General features: G+C 33.8%; 1 protein-coding gene across 3 annotated transcripts in view; it reads left to right on the top strand.

Moving 5' to 3' along the window:
• LOC131909444 (ankyrin repeat domain-containing protein 7-like) overlaps positions 1–17,323 on the top strand; it is a 39,957-nt gene extending 22,634 nt beyond the window's left edge. For 2 of the 3 annotated variants that reach the window (XM_059261080.1, XM_059261083.1), the window contains 7 exons: positions 1,382–1,475; positions 4,548–4,616; positions 6,185–6,260; positions 9,007–9,077; positions 9,550–9,657; positions 13,974–14,028; positions 15,648–17,323. The gene's annotated coding sequence lies outside the window, so the exon portion shown is untranslated. The remainder of the gene's footprint in view (positions 1–1,381; positions 1,476–4,547; positions 4,617–6,184; positions 6,261–9,006; positions 9,078–9,549; positions 9,658–13,973; positions 14,029–15,647) is intronic. The other variant, XM_059261081.1, reaches the window with a different exon arrangement.
• The last annotated feature ends 1,287 nt before the right edge of the window (positions 17,324–18,610 follow it).

Here is an 18,610-nt window from a genome sequence, read left to right as displayed (position 1 = left end):
GATAGATAGATAATATCATTCAGAATGTGAGATTTGTTATCCAAAATCAAATTGCTGACTTGTTTTTATTTAAACAAATAAAATCAGCAAATATTATAAACATATCATTCCTGACTTTATTGGCATTAGACTATATCCAAACTAGGCACAACATAGAATGTATATATAAATGATGTATATATGATGTACCGTCTTATATGAGCTTCTAATTTGTAGAAAACCTTTTAAAGACCGGTGGTACTGGAATTGCAACTGAAATTTGAAACCTTCCTGAAGACACTTTAATATTATTATATAATATTATTATATATAATAATATTAATTATTAAGTAGATGCTGTTCTGGAAAACAATGAACATGGCAGATGAAGACATATCCTAGAGTTTAAGAGCAAAATAAGTAACATGTTTCATAAGAAGAGAGTTTATATTTGTTGTGGAGTAGTAGTCAGGTGGGAAATTTGTACTGAGATAAATCCTTGTGAATATGGACAAGAATGTGAACATGAAGCTGCCAACTAAATGAGAGAGAGAGATACACATGGAATTCTATCAGGATGACAAATGGGAAAAATGTACAGTGATAACATGTTTCCCATTGGAGGCTTAGCAACATGGAGTTGCCAGAAAGTTTGAAGAAAAAGAGATGTCAATACATTAATTGTTTTCCCACTTCATATGCAAAGTAAAATCTGCAAGCAAAAATCTGTTTTAGTACACACATTTAATTAGAGATGTCTGCAAAATTCCATCCTTATTAGTCCCTGCTACGACTGTTTAAAGTTCTCTCTGAATTGATAACAACCTACCTGTCTGTGTTGTTAATGTTAGAATATCTTTATTTAAACATATCAGTTTATGCTACCAGCTTTCTTTACAATTCATCTGATCTGTAGCAGCTGCTACAAAGTTTGCATTGAAAAATTTCATATATCTTGAAACCTCTTTTCATTTTTCTACTTTGGACAATAAGTATATCTGTCATTGCATATTTTCTAAATAATTAATATTGTATCATAGCTAATTAATTTAAATTATTTTCTAAAATTAATATTTGTAAAAATTTTGTTTTCTGTGGAATAAAAATAACATTTATGAATTTTGAAGTCAGTTCTTCATTTAATATGTACATGGCTAGTCTTTTATTTACAAATAGGTCTCATCTGAACTTCACTGTCTTATTTACATAGAGACTCAATGAGGATCAAAGTTAGATATTAATGATGAAAGACGTTTGATCATTGTTTTCAAATCTCTTGGTTTTGATTTCATGTTTCTTTAACTTTCTATGCAATTAATATTAGAAAAAGGATTGTGAGGTTTTCTGGGAAATGGATTAGAACATTTTTATCTAGCTAGTCTTTGATACATTTTTTTTACAGCATATGTTTAAGCTATCCTGGCCCAAGGGTATTTACTATAGTAAATCTGAAAAATCTAGAAGAGCCAGAAACCAAGTAAACATGGAGAAGCAAGGTAAGAGCATTGCATTATAAAATGAAAGCCATTTGTCCGAGTGCTTCTTTGACAACGAAGGAGCCAAGTGTCCCTCTACTCAAAAGAAAATCAGTTATGAAATATTTATGAATTTATAAGGCATTAAGTGACAGTGATTTGTATATCTCAAATCAAACCCAGGTTCAGTAGATGGCAAGAAATCATAAAAAATCCAAGCAGAAATGAATGAAATATAAACAAAGGAAGAGTGGGTATATCGGGGTTTTATTCAATTTATGAGTGCTAAGATATAAGGAATAGTGGTGTCATGGGAATGATGATTAGGAAAGGTAGAGGAAATGAGAATTACATGAAAGAAAACGAGGTAGGTGTATATAGTGGATACTTTAATACCCATTTATTTAGAAAAAGAAGTCTTAGAGTATTAAATATGTGGGGTAACTATAAATCAACCTGCTAGTACCGCTACGTGTTTCAGAGGCACAACTAAATATCACTATGCTTTTTTTTTGTGATATGCTCCTCAATTCCTAGGAAGACAAAAAGGATACAAGAACCAGGCCATACAGAGCTACTTTTCACATTACTTGAACATAATTATGCATGATCTTCTCTACATAGTTTTGAAACAGTGTCATATATTGTAACTACTTCTCAAAATATTATCACACAGGATAGAATACAGAAAAATACACATAGATTTAAGTCCATTAAGAGAATAGCAATTTGAAAACATACAGACACTGCTTCAGAGAATGTATGACTTTAAAAAGATGTGATGATACAGAGGAACAGAAAAAGAGACAGACTACAACTTACATAAACTTGGAGTTAATGATGAAGACATAGGAGAGAACTCATTTAAAAAAACCCTGTTTTACCACTGCTGCATGGATGACCATTATGAGATGGAGTGAGGTAAATGTTAAAAGCCTCTGTCACTCATTTCCTATCTACAAACTCGGTACAGCAACTATTAGGGTTATTAGAATCTTAAATCTTAAATATTCACATGGGCAAAGCAAGCTCAGATACTCTGACCTTGAGTAAGACCTTGCTAGGGAGCCTCTGTGGGTCCCCACAGGGGTTATTATATTGACATGAATTTAAAATGTTAGATATTATTAAGTATTTACAATTTTATACCTGCATTTCCTCTTTGAAAGTTTAATTATCTTTTACATGATTTTAGTTTGATAAACAAACAAAAACCCACTCACCCATTTTATGAAGTTAAAATCTGTTTATTCTAGCTGGCTGGTGGTGGCACAGACCTTTAATCCCAGCACTCAGGGGGCAGAGCCCAGCGGATCTCTGTGAGTTTAAGGCCACCCTGGTCTACAGAGCGAGATCCATGACAGGCACCAAAACTACACAGAGAAACCCTGTCTCAAAAAAAAAAAAACCCTATTTATTCTACATGTTGTTGGTGGTCTATGCCTGTATCTGAGACAAGTGATTCCTTTATCAAGGGTCTTGAGGGATCCTGTATAGAAAGAACTTGTGTATTTAGTTATATGTGTGCTTTAATTGCACTTGATAATCCATTCTGTGGGTTGACTACTAGATGTGATTTGAGTTCTAGTTTGTATTCTATCACAGTGCCTCTGGTCATTCACAGTATCTGGTATGTATTTGGGATTTATATGCTACAATATGGTAAACTGCATCCTCCTGTCTTTTCCTAACCTGCAAATCTGTTTCACAAAATATCCAATGACTTTCACAAACATTCATTACCTCCGTTATGTTCATAGTTCCTTTTTTGTTCATTTGATTTTCATCATTTTAATTTGATATTTTCTCTTCCAACTAATAGTTAGTTATGGTTTTGGCACTTAGTTTGTATACTTATTTAGCATCAGGAGTGGGAAATTGTCTCGAGGGCTTTTCACATGCTATCCATATCCTTAACCATTGAACTTAAAACTCTACTCGTTATTTAGTTTCTCTGTGACCTGGTTACACATAAGAAGCACATATTCCTGAAAATGCAAATGAATTCCATCAGCATAGGTGCAATGAAAAGAAAGGTCAATATGAAAACATACAACTTACTCATTCTATGCAGTATAGTCATATCCTATTTGATAATATAATGACAGTGTGTTGTCACCAAGGAATCTCAGTTTATATTGACACTCATCAATTGATGTTTTTTTCTGTATTGTTTTCTAATCAAATTGCAGGAGATAGTTTTAAAGCATTCTGTGAATTAAAGATTACACCATTGCTATAGATGTTTAATTACCTCAATATTATTTTTCTCCATTTTTATTCATGCCACTCACAGTCAGTGTTATCCTCACATTAGAGGGTCTGCTCAGCTGCACAGACCATCAGCCCCTATCATATGTCATTGTCCATACTTTAGGTGTTCATGAAAATGTCATTATACAAATTATTTTTGACAAATCATCAATGTTTTAGGTATAGATACATTTTTATTGATTGTTTTGGGCACAAAAAGGAGTGTCTAATATTATGACAGTTTCATGAATATCTAATATTATTTGTTTTTATTCTCTGTGTTGTCTTGGAAGCCTTGAAATTCCTCCATGATTCCTACATGCTTTTTTTTATTTTACTTTTGTTTTTTGCTATTTTCTATGACTTGATTGTTTTAGTCTTAACTCTTCCTCATCTGTTGTATATTTCCAGATTGATTTGCTTCTCATTTAATATTTCTCTACCTACCTTACTACTACATTTTGACTTATATCTTTACTGTAATTCATAAATTCTACTTTTGTCTATTTTTGTTTAATATTCTCTTTTCAATTTATTTCAGTTATACTAATTATTTTTCTTTTTTGTTGATACCTGACTGTGTAGATGAACATTTAGCATATGTTCATGATTGAACATGGAACACTTTATGATATGGGTTGTGTATGGAAGTTATTGTTATTGTATTTTGTACATCAGTAAATCTCCATTGGAAGTATAAGCTTAACTGAGCCTCAAAATAAGAAAACCAAAAATGTAATTTTCATAAAAACTGTTTTATCTGTTGTTGCAAAAACTTCTAGTATAGAAACGTTTTTTCTAGTTTATTTTAACTGTATAAATATTGATTGATTTCAGCAGAAGTGAATATACAGATGAAAAAAGACATTAAAAATCTCAAAGGAAATGAGAGTACTCAGTCATATGTATGTATTGTTAAATTTGAATTTCCATTTATTATATGTTTTTATAAACAATGTACACAGGCTAAATTAAGTCTTCTTCTAGAATGCATCATCATGAATAGCATTAAGATTAAACTTTTATTTTAAAACATTTAACTAGCTAGGAATATTGAATTTTCTGAGCTAATATCTACATTAACTCAGAGCTAAAATTTCTCAGGTATTTGTTCCTAATATTTTTTCTTATTATCCCTTGTATGTCCCTTCATTTTTCCTTTTATACTATAGAAACAGGGACTATTCCTAAGCACATGAACATACGAACAATGTGGCTTTGATGTCCTGTTGTTCTGCTCCTGATAGGTATCCAGACTTTTTATTTCACTGAAAAAAGAAACCAGCAGAACAAATCAAAATAATAATCACTGGCATGAACTGACTTTAGAGTATAGTAGATGTGATTCTAGATGCCATGTAGGCATCTGACACTGAACTTGTAATATGCAGAAAACTGTTAGAAGGACCTATTGTGGGAATAGAGTGATCTGAGCTTGAGTCTCAACAAAGCCATTCAGTTCCTTTGAGATTGAACTTCTTTCAGAAGTTCTTGCCATCAAAGCAGACATAGAAGTCACAGCCAAGTTCTGCTCATTTCCTTAGCCTTGACTCATTTTCCATATATGGAATATCTAAGCACTATCAGAAAGTAAGGCAATGAGTATTACAGACATCTCTATGCTTTTCTTTGATAAAAATAAGTAATCAGAAAACACATCTTAAGTGATTAAAACAAATAATTCTGAAGCTGTAGCATTATTGAACACTACTGAAAATTATTCAATTTTTCTATTGCAGTGAAAATCAGAAAAAGCATAAATTTATATTCAGGATAAAAACCTTTCCTTCTGAGGAAAGACTTGGAAACAACAGTGTCATACTGGGTAAAGAAAAGAGAAATAATATCTGTTTATCATATGTCTTTATAATCCTAGATGGATAAGGGAACATGCATTCAGAGAGCCAAGCCTATTAGCAACACACTCAAAAACAGACTTCACCAGGAAAGTTACATGATTTCTTAATTTTAAACAGATATGCTTTTTAATTTTTTATTATGAAGAATTTTTTTTATTCATTTTACATACCAACCACAGATCCCCCTCTCTTCCCTCCACTGCCCCCCAGCATTATTCCCTCAGTTCATCCCCCCATTCTCTCCTCTGACAAGGTAAGGCCTCCTATGGGGAGTCAGCAAAGCCTGGTACATTCAGTTGAGGCAGGTTCAAGCCCCTCCCCCTGCACCTAAATAATGGAAGCACATGCAGAGATTTACAGCTAAGCACCAGGCCGAGCTCCAGGAGTCTAGTTGAAGAGAGAAGAGAGATTCTATGAGCAAGGGGCATCAAGATCAACCAAACAAACCTAGTGGGAACTCATGAACTTTAGACCCACAGCTGTGGAGCCTCCATGGGACTGGACTAGGCACCCTGCATAAAACGATATGCTTTTATAGTAGGAAATAAATTTATTTTACTGCAACATGATTGTAAATCTTCATGGAACAAACCCACTGCTGATATTTTTTTTTACCAGGATACCATGATAGATCTTCACTTACCAGCACAACTAACTTCAATTCCCAGGCGTCTTCTAATTGAAGGATGAAAAGGTAAAGATTATGTCACCAGCAAGTGATTTCAAAGAATTTTTATTAAAATTTGGGGAGTAACATATTTTACTAGACCAAAAAGTTGCATATAAAATGTTTAGTAAGGAATATAACTTATTAGGTTGTAGTACACTATTAATCTTGTGAAGTTTCCACTAAATTTTAAGTTGAGAATATCATGATGAAAGCTCAAATGTAACTACATGGTGGAGTGTTGGTTATCTGAGGAATTTCAAAGAATAAGCTAGTGGTATGGAAACATGACTGAGAGGTAGGAAAAGGGTGTTATTCTTTTTGCCTTTACCACTTATAAAAAGACATGAAAGATTTGAGGACTGGGTCTTAGCATAGCTTCTTTCATTTATAACAGATTATAGTAAATACCAATGTCAGCCAAATGTACTCACAATTTAATATCACAAATAATGTTGCTCCTTTCATGATACTGATATATAAGCCAAAATCAGAACATCAGGTAGAAGCAAGGGATGATAAACAATGTCATCAGCATTTTAGTTTCCTGAGGTTCCATTTACTAATTGTTGGGGTAGAGCCTGTACTATTACAGTCCCATTTAGAAAGTTCTTTCCTGTGTCAATGAGTTAAAGTATATTCCATACTTTCTCCTCTGTAAGATTCAAGGTATCAGTTCTTATATTGGGACCTGTGATCCATTTGGAGTTGAGTTTTGTGCAGGGTGAGACAAAAGAATCTCTTTTCATTCTTCAAAATAGAGCTATGAAATTTGACCAGCACCCCTTGTTGAAGATGCTGTCTCCTTTTCAATGGCTCTTTGTCAAAAACATATGCATGTAAATGCATGGCTTATACCTTGTTCCTCAATTCTATTTTACTGACCAGTGACTTTGTTTTTAAACCAGTACCACATTGTTTTCATTGCTATAGGTCTATAGCATAATTTGCAATCTAGAATGGTGATACCTCTATACATTCATTTATTGTTCAGAATTGCTATGGCTATCCTGGATGTCTTGTGTTTTTGTACAGAAATTAAGATTAATTTTCTTAACCACTGTGAAGAATTACATTGGAATTCTGATGACGATTGCATTAAATATATAAAATACTCTCTTAGTAGGATGGCCATTTTCATAATATGAATCTTATCAAATCTTGAGCATGGGAGGAATTTTCATCTTCTGAAATCCTCTTCAGTTTCATTTTTAACTGTCTTGGAGTTTTTATTTTGCCAGTTTTTCACTTGAGTATATTATAAGACATTTTATTTTCTTTGAGGTAGTTGTGAATGGAATTGTTTCGCTTACTTCTTTCTTGGTACGCTTGTCATTGTGTAGAAATGCTACTGATTTTTTATGTTAATTTTGAACTTTGATAATGTAATGCATTTATCTGTTGTAGAAGGTTTCTAGTGGAGTCTTTTGAGTTTTATGTATAGAATCATATCATCTGTAAACAAAGATATTTTGATATTGGCCTGTATTTTTTGGGGGGCAGATGTGGCTCTCCTACTAGTTTTGATATCAGGGTATAATAGGGGCTTCATAAAAAGAATTGGAAAATATTTTTTCATTTCCTATTTTGTGGAGTGATTTGAGGAGTATTGAGTATTATTTTCACTGAAGTTCTGATAGAATTATTTGCTGAGACCATATGGTTCTGTACTTCTTGAGAGATTTTAAATTAATGTTTTTTTCTCATTTCATATTATTAGTCTATTTAAACTGTTAATTTCATCTTTATTTAGCTTTAGTAGGCCACATATATTCATCTGTTTATTTTAGGTTTATCCAGTTTGGTAGATTTTAAGTATGTTGTGATTATCTGAATTTCCTAGATGTCTGATGTAATATTTGCCTTTTTGTTTCTATTTTTATTAAATTTGAATCTTCTCTCTTTACTTTGTTTAATTTGGCTAAAAGTTCATCAATCTGGCTTTTCTTTTCAAAAGAACCAACTAATTATTTTGTATTTTTTAATTTCTGTTTTGTTAATTTCAATCCTTATTTTGATTATGTCTTCTCATTTTCCTTTTTGAGTGTTGCTTGATATCATTTTCCCTAGGCTTCTGAATACACCATTAATTTATTAAGTTCAGATCCCTTGAATATTTGCATGTCCTCTTAGGATAGCTATTGTGTCTTATAGATTTTTTATGATGTGCCTTAATATTCATTTACTTCTAAGAATTTTAAACTTTATTCTCGAATTTAATTACTTATGTTTAGTAGAATCATAACCTTGGAATCATTTAGTCAAATACTTGGTCTTATTTTTACATGAATATTATGTATACTTTTGACACAGCTTAGCTAAGCACAAGTAATATGATAATTGACCATACTTCCGAACTCCAGTAACCTTTTCCCCAGAGAAATCCTACATTAATTTTCCAGTTTAGTGCTACATGGAATTCTGTCTTTATGTAGGGATATTAGCATATAATTGAATTTATGTCTTTTTTAAGTTTTTGTATGCAATACTCTAAATGGGAGGTAATATGGAATGAACATCTAACATATCTTCATATTTTGAATATGGAATCTTTTGTGATACAAATCACTGATGTACTTGCTAATTATATTTTCTACATCTGTATATGTGCAGTAGAAGGTTAAGCTCAATTGAGCGCTAAAGTTAGAAAGCCAAACATTATTTACCATAAAAATAAATTTTAAACTTTATTTTTGGATATAAAGACTTCTTTCCAATGCTATTCCTTATTTTGTTTTCTGTTTTTTTTTTCAAATTCATAATCAATCAACAGAGGCCGAATTACAAAAGAAATCAGTGAAAAGTAAAAACAATCTTGAGAACAATAAAAATACTCAACTATCTGTAAGTCAATGTTAAATTTGTGTTGCTACTTAGATATTTTCTTTTGTAAAATAATTTACCATAGGCTCAGTGAAGTTTTCTTATGTATATGCCTTTATATTGATTAGTCATAATTAAAATTAATTTTAAAAATATTTAGCTGGTTAGAAACTTAGAACTTTCTCAGAATAGACAATAGTTCCTAACTAATCTTCCTCTCAGATTCATCTTTAAGTTTTTATCCTGTACACTTCCTTTCTTTGAAAATTTTTAAAGAGAAGGACATGAAGAGTTGAACAATGAAGTACTTATCATCAAGTTATTCTATAGCTTTTTAAAATTTGTGTCTTGTAACATCTTGTATGCCTGTGTTTTTCTAAGTTTGGAAAACGTGTTTCTTTTCGTTTCAATAATATTTCTTTAAAATAGGAAATCTATGATAAACTCCTAGGGAAAAATTCATGGAATTCACTATTGATATTTACTTTTCCAGAATAACATCATGGATCTGCAACCCAGGCATAGTCCTCATTCATCAATGGGACTAAGTCCAAGATTCACAGATCTTAATTCAGGAGAAGCTAAGACTCATACGTCATCAGTAAGTCATTGAACACATTGTTTTTTTGTTTTTTGTTTTTGTTTTTTAAATCAGGGGAAGCAATATATTTTACTAGCCCCAAAATTGCATATCAAATATGTAGTATGGATTAAGATTTATTCAGTGATAAGGTATTATACAGCTCATGAAATTTCAGTAACATTTTAGGCTGTTGTTGTCAAGATGAATACTGCATAAGAACTACATGGTAAAGTATTTTTAACTGGGTAATTTAAAGAAGTAAGAGTTTGGATAGAAAATGAGAAATGATTAAAATGATAGTATGCAGTCATTGAATCATAATAATCATTGAGTAGAGTTTTTCTGTACTATTCAATGATAATTTTGTTTAACATATTATTGGAAAATTCCATGAATTGCAGTTTGCTTCATTTTCACACACATCTATCTATTTTGGAATCATATCTATCTATTTTATTCTTATCATTACTATTCATTCTCCCCCTTGTATTTAGACAGATCTTTCTTATTTCCAAAAAAGAGCATGAACCTCTTTCAAATGTATTTTACATACTTCTGAAAGTTATACATAAATCTTTGTTATATACATGGCTTGCTAAATCTAACACTTTTAAGTTATTGGTTCATAATATTAAATATACTATTTTAGATATTATACAAAGTAGTTCCTGTCATTAAGGAAGTTTCATACATATGTAGTCTTCTATATTCTCTTTAGAACCTATTCACCACCTCCTGGGTTTCTCCTGCTCATGGCAGTCTTGTTTTTCTCACAAATAACTACTCTTTATGGTTTTACTGTCACACCTATAATATTTCCTATTATCATCCCCTCTTTTCCTCCTCAGACTGCTCTTCTCCTCTTATGGTCCCCTTCCTACATTCATACCTTACAAGCATACAGATAAAACCCACCCCCTACTACAAATACAAATATATATCCTCCACAAAAGTAAGTATTTTTATTTACCCAATAAAATTTGCATCATATTTTATGGAATATAAATTATTTAATGAGCGTTTTGTTTCAAATCAAATGGGGTTAATTTTGAAAGTGTAGTATTTTCTATACTTTAAAAATGATCACAGAAAAGATGGTCACCATCTCATACATTTTAATTTCTGTTCACATATTATCTAGAAGACAGAGCTCTCCAGGATCCCAGGTGTTTGAAGACAATCTGACTTCATATTCTTTATTTTCTGTTTTATTGAAAATAGATTTGTCAATAATATATTCTGATTAGGATTGCCCTTACCCCAACTATTCCAAGATCCTCTCCACATACCTAAATCCACATTCTTGCTCTCTATCTTTAGAAAACAAAGAGGCATCTGTAAAATATAGAAAATAAAAAAAAAATAATAAAATAATATAAAACCAAACAAACTGAACAGGACAAAACAAACGAGAGCCACAGCTCAAGCATATGAACAGATGAAGTCAGAGACTCACGCATGGCACACACTAGAATTCCCTAAAAACAACATTGGGAGCCATGATACACAAACAAGACTTACAGAGTAAAAATAAGTAAGTTAAAAGTAAAAAGAAAAGTCAGACAAATCATTCAGAGACAACAACAGCAAAATGTGTTGGCCATCTACTGCTGGGAAGAGGTCCTTGCTTTAAAAGAGGTTTGTATGTCCAGTGAGAATCCACTGGAGAAAACTAATTTCACTTGCGAGTGGTTGTCAATTGGAGACAGCCTCTGGGTTAGACATGGTGGCTTATGTCCATTCCTCTCAGTGCTGGCACTCCATCTAGGGCAGACCTGTTCAGGCTCTATGCAAGCTGCCAGAGTCTCTGAGTTCCTATGTGTATCCGTCCTTCTGTTTTTAGAAGGACTTATTTCCTTGGTGTTCTCCATCCCCTCTGGCTCTTACATTCTTTCTACCTCCTCTTCCACAGGGTTCCCTGAATTCTGAGGGGAGGGAGTTCATGGAGACATCCAACGGGTGTTCAGAGGTCTCTCATTCTCTGCATAATGTCTAGCTATGGTCTCTATATTTGTTCCGATCTACTGCAGGAGGAAGCTTTTCTGATGATAGCTGAATAAGAACGGATCTATGAGTGTAGCAGAATACTGTTAGGAGTCCCTTTGTCTATATCCCTTTTGTATTTGGTTTTCCCTTAGGTTCTGTCTCCAGCCTATCTAACTTCAGGTTTTTGATGACCAGAGAGGTATCAGGGATAAGTTCCAGACCACAGAGTGGATCTTAAATCCCTGTCTCCAGCCTATCTAACTTCAGGTTTTTGATGACCATAGAGGTATCAGGGATAAGTTCCAGACCACAGAGTGGATCTTAAATCCAATCAGATATTGGTTGTTACTCCCTAAAGCTTGGTGCCACTATTGGACTAGCACATCTTCCATGCATGTCACCATTGTAGCCCAAGGGGTTTGTAGCTGGGGTGGTGTTTTCCTTTCTCCTTCAGTAGTATGCAGAGTTGTGGTGATATATTATTCACCCCAATATATTGTGTACCTCATAGTATACCCTAATAAACTTATCTAGGAATCAGAGGACAGATTCAGTCACTAGATTAGACACAGAGGCCAGACAGCGGTGGCACACACGCCTTTAATCCTATCACTTGGGAGGCAGAGATCCATCTAGATCTCTGTGAGTTCAAGGCCACACTAGGAACAGAGCCAGTCATGGTAGCACACACCTTTAAACGCAGCACTTGAAATATCATGTCTTTGCTTGTGAAGGACACACAACTTTAATCCCAGGAAGTGATAGCAGGAAGCAGAAAGGTATATAAGACATGTGGATCAGAAACTAGAGGCTTTTGAGCAGTTCAGCTGAGATCTATTCAGGTGAGGACTCAGAGGCTTTCAGTCTGAGGAAACAGGATCAGCTGAGGAGCTGGTGAGGTGAGGTTTGCTGTGGCTTGTTCTGTCTCTCTGATCTTTCAGCATTCACCCGAATATCTGGCTCCAGGTTTTCTATTAATAAGACCATTTAGCAATTTGTGTTACACAGATTATTTTCTAGTGCAATGAACACTAGTCTAATAACTAGCTACATCCTGCATTTGGTTTGATTTTTGACCCAATTTATTCAGTGTTTTTAAGAGATTATGGAATGAAGTCTGTGACAACAAATCACATTACATAATATACACATTATATAAAAATATATATCAGTTTTCATATCGACAGTGTATGTAACTCATCATTATAAACTGTCTTCTGGATTAGAACCTCAAAGTCACATGTAATAAATTATTCATTCATTAAAGTGATTTAATTACAACTTTTTTCTCACCTTTCCTGTTTCCCTCTTGGGTGGATTAATAGTCCTTTCTTGGGTTTTCAAGTTATACCTCACTTAATATTCTTTTTCTGTTGCTGCTCATGTTTCACACTATTACATCTGCCTAAGTCACTCTACAAGTTTCAGCTCTATCTTTCCCTTTTGGAATATCATGCCTGAAAACTTTCACTAATAGCTTTTAATAATCTTAAGCACTTTGCATTTACCAGGACCTCAGTATTTACTGAGAAAAATAAATAGTGACTATTTAAACTAAGATGATTGCAAAAGTTTAACATACTGATCCAGGAGTAAAAGGAATAATTTTGAAAAGCAAATAAAGTTTTACTGGTAAAGCCAAAAAAATCATATAAAGCATTAATTAATTCAAAAGAGACGCCTAGCATTCAAGGAAAAAAAAGAGTGAAGGAAATCTTCTCAAAGTCAAATGAACCTTAAGGAGCAAGGAAAGTTAGCACCGAAGTGACCAAATGAATGAAAAGCTGTATCAGGAAAATGACTGTAGTGCTCAGCAGGCTGTTTAAATTTTCTGTTTTGAAGTATTGAATGGTATACATGGTGAATTCATATGTGTGTGTGTGTGTCTGTGTGTGTGTGTGTGTGTGTCTGTGTGTGTGTGTCTGTGTGTGTGGCTTTTTTACATTTAACTTTAGTTTTAAATTTTTAAAAAATATTGGCCATAGATAGATAGATAGATAGATAGATAGATAGATAGACAGATAGATAGATATGGTGGATTCAAATTTGACTAAATCTTCCAATTCTATTGCCTTAAAGCTAAGAAATATTTGGCATCTGTCAAAGGGTTATATTGAAGTTTTAGATAATGGGAATTATCTCCTAAAGTAAAGTTTTCAGCTAAAGATAAATAGGCTGAATTGAAATTTTCAAATGGGAAAATAGAAAAAAATAGCATTTTTTATTGCAGATTTTAGAAAAAATAGTATTTATTATTGCAGATTTTAAAAATTTTGGCTAATATTAAATCTATGTTGTTTTCTTTAGTGTTTGTGGTATAACTAAGTACATTTATTTATTATGAACAGTGGTATTCGAAGATGATGAAATTATGTGTGATGGAAGCAAAATAACCAGCCACTGGTATGTAAATACTTACATTTAAAAGAGTAATGTTACAGGTTTTTTTTTTTTTTTAATACTGTAGCATAGAGCAAATAGCACTAATGTTTTTAAACTTCTCCATGGGATAAAAAGGTAATAATTTCATACTTTATTTTAAATATCCTTACATGATAAATGATCCTTCTAGAAGAGTTATAATTACTGTTAGGGTAGAAACAATAAACTTTAAGGTAGGTAACAGGTTATTGTTATCAAATAGATTTGCTTGGTATCAGCATATATTAATAAGCAGAAGGCTGAGTTATGAGGTGTATTGAATCAAAGACAGTAAAAAAATATACAGAGGCATTCTCTTTTGAATTAATTAACTTTTCATCCTGCCTGTGTTTTCCCCTCCCTCCTCACTTTCCAGCCCCTCTCCTCCACTCTCCCTCTGTTCCTACCCCCTTCTCCTCCATTCCTGTTCAGTATAAGGCAGGTCTCCCATTGATATCCACAAAACATGGCATATCAAGTTGCAGCAAGACAAAGCACCTCCCCATGTGTTAAGGCTGGGCAAGGTGATCCGGTGTGAGGAAAAGAGTCCCCAAAGCCAGTACCAGAGTCAGAGACAGCCCCTGCTCCCACTATTAGGAGTTCCACACGAGGATCAAACTATATAACTGTAACATAAGCAGTGTGCCTACACGAGTCCTGTGCAGGCTCCCTGGTGGTTGGGTCAGTCTCTGTGAGCCCCTATGAGCCCAGGTTACTTGATACTGTGGGTCTTCTTGTGGTGTCCTTGACCCCTCTGGCTCCTACAGTCCTTTCTCCTCGTCTTCTGCAGGATTCCCTGAGCTCTGCCTAATGTTTGGTTGTGGGTTCCAGAGGCAGTCTTAAAAGTAAAACTATGTTAAGGCTCCCCATCTTCTTCATCAAGCCACTTTGTCAGCTATACTGTTTAATTAAAGTTTATACTTTGCTGAATTTTATAAGTGGATTTTGACTCTATCATGGAGATAAAAATCTCTTGCATTTGTCAAATTTTATGGTGGATCAATGTGAAATTTGGAAATTGTCTTATATTTTCCAATTATTTCAAATTACCATACTTAGAATTCTGAAGTTCCACTGTGTGTTTTTCTTTGAGCAAACCTGGCTTCATTTTTTTGTGGGCGTCCTCAGATTTTGGTTACCCAAAATCCCAGTGAAAAAGGAAGGAACATAAAAGACTATGTGAGAAAATATCTTAGTGCAGATAGAGGAGACCCCCCCCCCACTTTTGTTGTAGAAGAACCAAAAGTTACAATTCTAAAGATGGCTTTTAATGCTACATGTCACTAACAGAGTGTTTCTTTTATAACTGTTATATACGAGTTAGAAATATGAGTTAGCAAAGCATACATGGAAGAAAAAGCTCAAAATGAGGAGTGCCCCATGTAAAATTTTAAAAAATAAAAGAAGACATATCTTTTTACTTAGAAGTAAATGAAACATTATTCCCTAAACTTTCCATGACCTCTTATGACAAACTAAGCACATAAAGATTTTTTGAAATAAGTTCTTCAGGATTTTCAACAGTCAACTCAGAGACTATTGGGGGAAAATAGATCTTTATTATGAAAACAGTTATCTATAACATTCAACTCTCATTAAAGGTTGCAGCAAACAGGAAGAAACATGCAAGCAATGAAAAGGAAGATGCAACACACTCCTACAGTCGTGCAGCATCATCTGCTGCTCCTGAAGTCTCTGAGGCTTCTGTTGTGGCTGCTACCGCTGCTGCAGCCACTGCTGCCCCTGCCGCTGTAGCTGAAGTTAACGCTGCTGCTGCTCCTGCTGCTGCTTCTGACGTTGTTGCTCCTGGTGCAGCACCGGACAGTTCTGCTGTTCCTGTTGCTGCTGCTGCTGGTGCTGGTGCTGCTGGTGCTGCTGGTGCTGCTGCTGCTGCTCTAGATGCTGCCATTGCTGTTCCTCCAGGTATTCCTGTGTTAACTACTGCTGCTGTTACTGATGAAGCCCTGGATCCTCCTGATGCTCCCATTTGCTGCACCCACTGCTACAAAAAGTAGATTGATTCTACAAGGAAAGTATGTGGAAGCGAGAAAGCAGCAAGCTCACGTTGAGGAGGCAGAAGAACATGATGTGTAAGACTAGAAAGATTTAAAACTAGGTATTGTTCCTGCCCGTTGAATGAATTCTACTTCTTGATAATTTTCATGCCTGACTTGGTTTTACTAGGGATAACCTTGAATGGGAAGACATCAAACAAACAAACAAAAAACCAAAAAATAATAAATAACAAAATTAGATACCATTGTGTCCCATTAATATTGATGCATTTTGTTTAAAAGATAATAACTAAGGTTGTCAAATGTGAGGCAAAACAAACTTGGAAACCAGTATGTATATCAATTTTGAGCCATAATATAGCAGCAATGATTCACACAATTCCAGCGTATCACTGTTTTGATTGAAAAATTTCATTTTGAGGATGAGTTCTTTTAGATTAGGAAAATTTTGCTTTTAAACACAACCACACACATTCTGAAAAACAATATTGTCTATCATAGGCAAAACAGAAAAGATATACAAGTATGTGATACATATTATACACAGTTGAAGAATATTTAATATACAGAATTTGAATGCATATGTAGATGTATGTTCAAGAAACAAGGGTATTTATTTAAGCATCATCAGATTATAGCATTACACTTAAAATAACCATCAGTAAGGAATTAGATTACCAAATCCATATAAAATGTAGTATGTAAATATTTAAAAAATGAGTTTCAATCTGTACTGTACTCATAATTTTGCCAGTAAAATATTCCAGAGACATGGATTTTGATAGAACATCTCAAGCAAATTTTGTTCTAAAACTACATCTGGAGAGTTGCAAAAGGAAGCTGCTTGCTAGAATGAAATTCTACTTCCTAATTAACAAAACTATTAGTTGTTAATCTGTTTTTTTTTTTTCTCAGTGCTCCTGTGTTGATAATTGAAACCCCAAATTAGCCTTGCTGTTGCTGTGAGAATTATACCCAAGGAAAATGTCAATAAATGTTTCTGTTATCTGTTTTCTGTTGATATGCAGTGGCCTAATTTTAGTTTGAAGTTTACTTTTCATTTTTGAAATTTTGATTTTCACCATTTTTACTCTTTGTCCATGAGTTCCTTTACCAGTATTTCATGGAGACCTCAGATCATTGGATGCACTTTTGTTAATGCAGTAACCCAATCTAGCTTTTATTTATTGGTGTGTTTGGCTTACTTAAATGTAAAGTTATTGTTGAAGATCTTTATTAATAACTGAACATTTATTGCCTGATTTTCTGGTATATTGCATTATTATTGGCTTCATGATTCTTCCCAGTTAGCCTCAGGGCCTGTGCTGATTTATTTTGTGGGACATGATGGATTCATTCCAACTCTTTTTCAGATACTAGTCCTATGTTATTTATTCTTTCCTGTGTCCCATAATTGGAACTCCTTCTCTTTCCTCTGTGTACAGTATTTATTAAGTGCAGGCTGTGAGGTCACGTTGAGAAATTAGCCCTCAATATTGAGATCATTCTTTGTGCCTCTTTGATATGCCCTAGATCCTCCACTTTTTCCTTTATCTAAGAAACAGCCTGTGTCTGAGCAACTGAATCACTTTTTCATCTTGTTTTCTAGCTACGTTTTGTCGCCTCTTTCAATAATATTGTTTTTTCTCTCTCTCTATTTTAACACAATCTTCAATGAAATAAGAGTCCATCACTTTACACCTCGTTTTCATTCCTCTCTCTCCTCCCAGCAACCCAACCTCAAACCTGTCTGATATTCTTTTAAGTTGATAGCATCTTCTTTACTGCTATTGTTACATACATATATGTGTTTTGTATGTATGTCTGTGTTTGTGCAAATTTATATTGGTCTCCCTTCACTCAAGTGAGCAAACAGCTACCACATTTCTCCTAAGAGCTTTGAATCTCCTTGGAATTCTATCGGAACTCTTGTCATTCTAAAAGGAACTTTCAGAAATCCTTTTGAGGTGAACTCATCATCTTGGCTTCCCATTTAGGCTAACTATGACAATGTTTTAAGACCAGGACCCTAAGGTTCACCAGAAAATTTGTGACCTTGCCTTACTTAGCATTTTTTGAATTCTTACATACATGGTCCTTTTTAGAGTGTGCATTTCCAGTGGCATCTGGGTTTGATCTCATTAGAAGTCATTCACGCTGCCATTTTTTTTAAAACAATTTGTACATGGATAGTGTAAAAACTAGAAACCAGTATAAGCACACAGTAAATGTTGGCTCTTCTGTGTTTCATGGATTATTAACTTTTGTATTCAGCTGTTAGGTAGCTTCCTCTAAGCTTCATTACCTTTATAATTTCCAGTCAGTCTCTTTGTGGTCCATGAGCTTCCTCTAGTAATAACTTTGGATCTTTTGTGGCTCTTTCTTTTAAAGATACAGACCATATTACATTTAAGGGCTGGGAGGAGAGAGAGGAATGAAAACGAGGTGTAAAGTGATGGACTTTTATTTCATTGAAGATTGTGTTAAAATAGAGAGAGAGAAAAAACAATATTATTGAAAGAGGCGACAAAACGTAGCTAGAAAACAAG

The sequence above is a fragment of the Peromyscus eremicus genome, chromosome 4, assembly GCF_949786415.1.
Source record: "Peromyscus eremicus chromosome 4, PerEre_H2_v1, whole genome shotgun sequence".
NCBI lineage: Eukaryota > Metazoa > Chordata > Mammalia > Rodentia > Cricetidae > Peromyscus > Peromyscus eremicus.
This window is presented reverse-complemented; position numbering and strand designations above follow the sequence as displayed.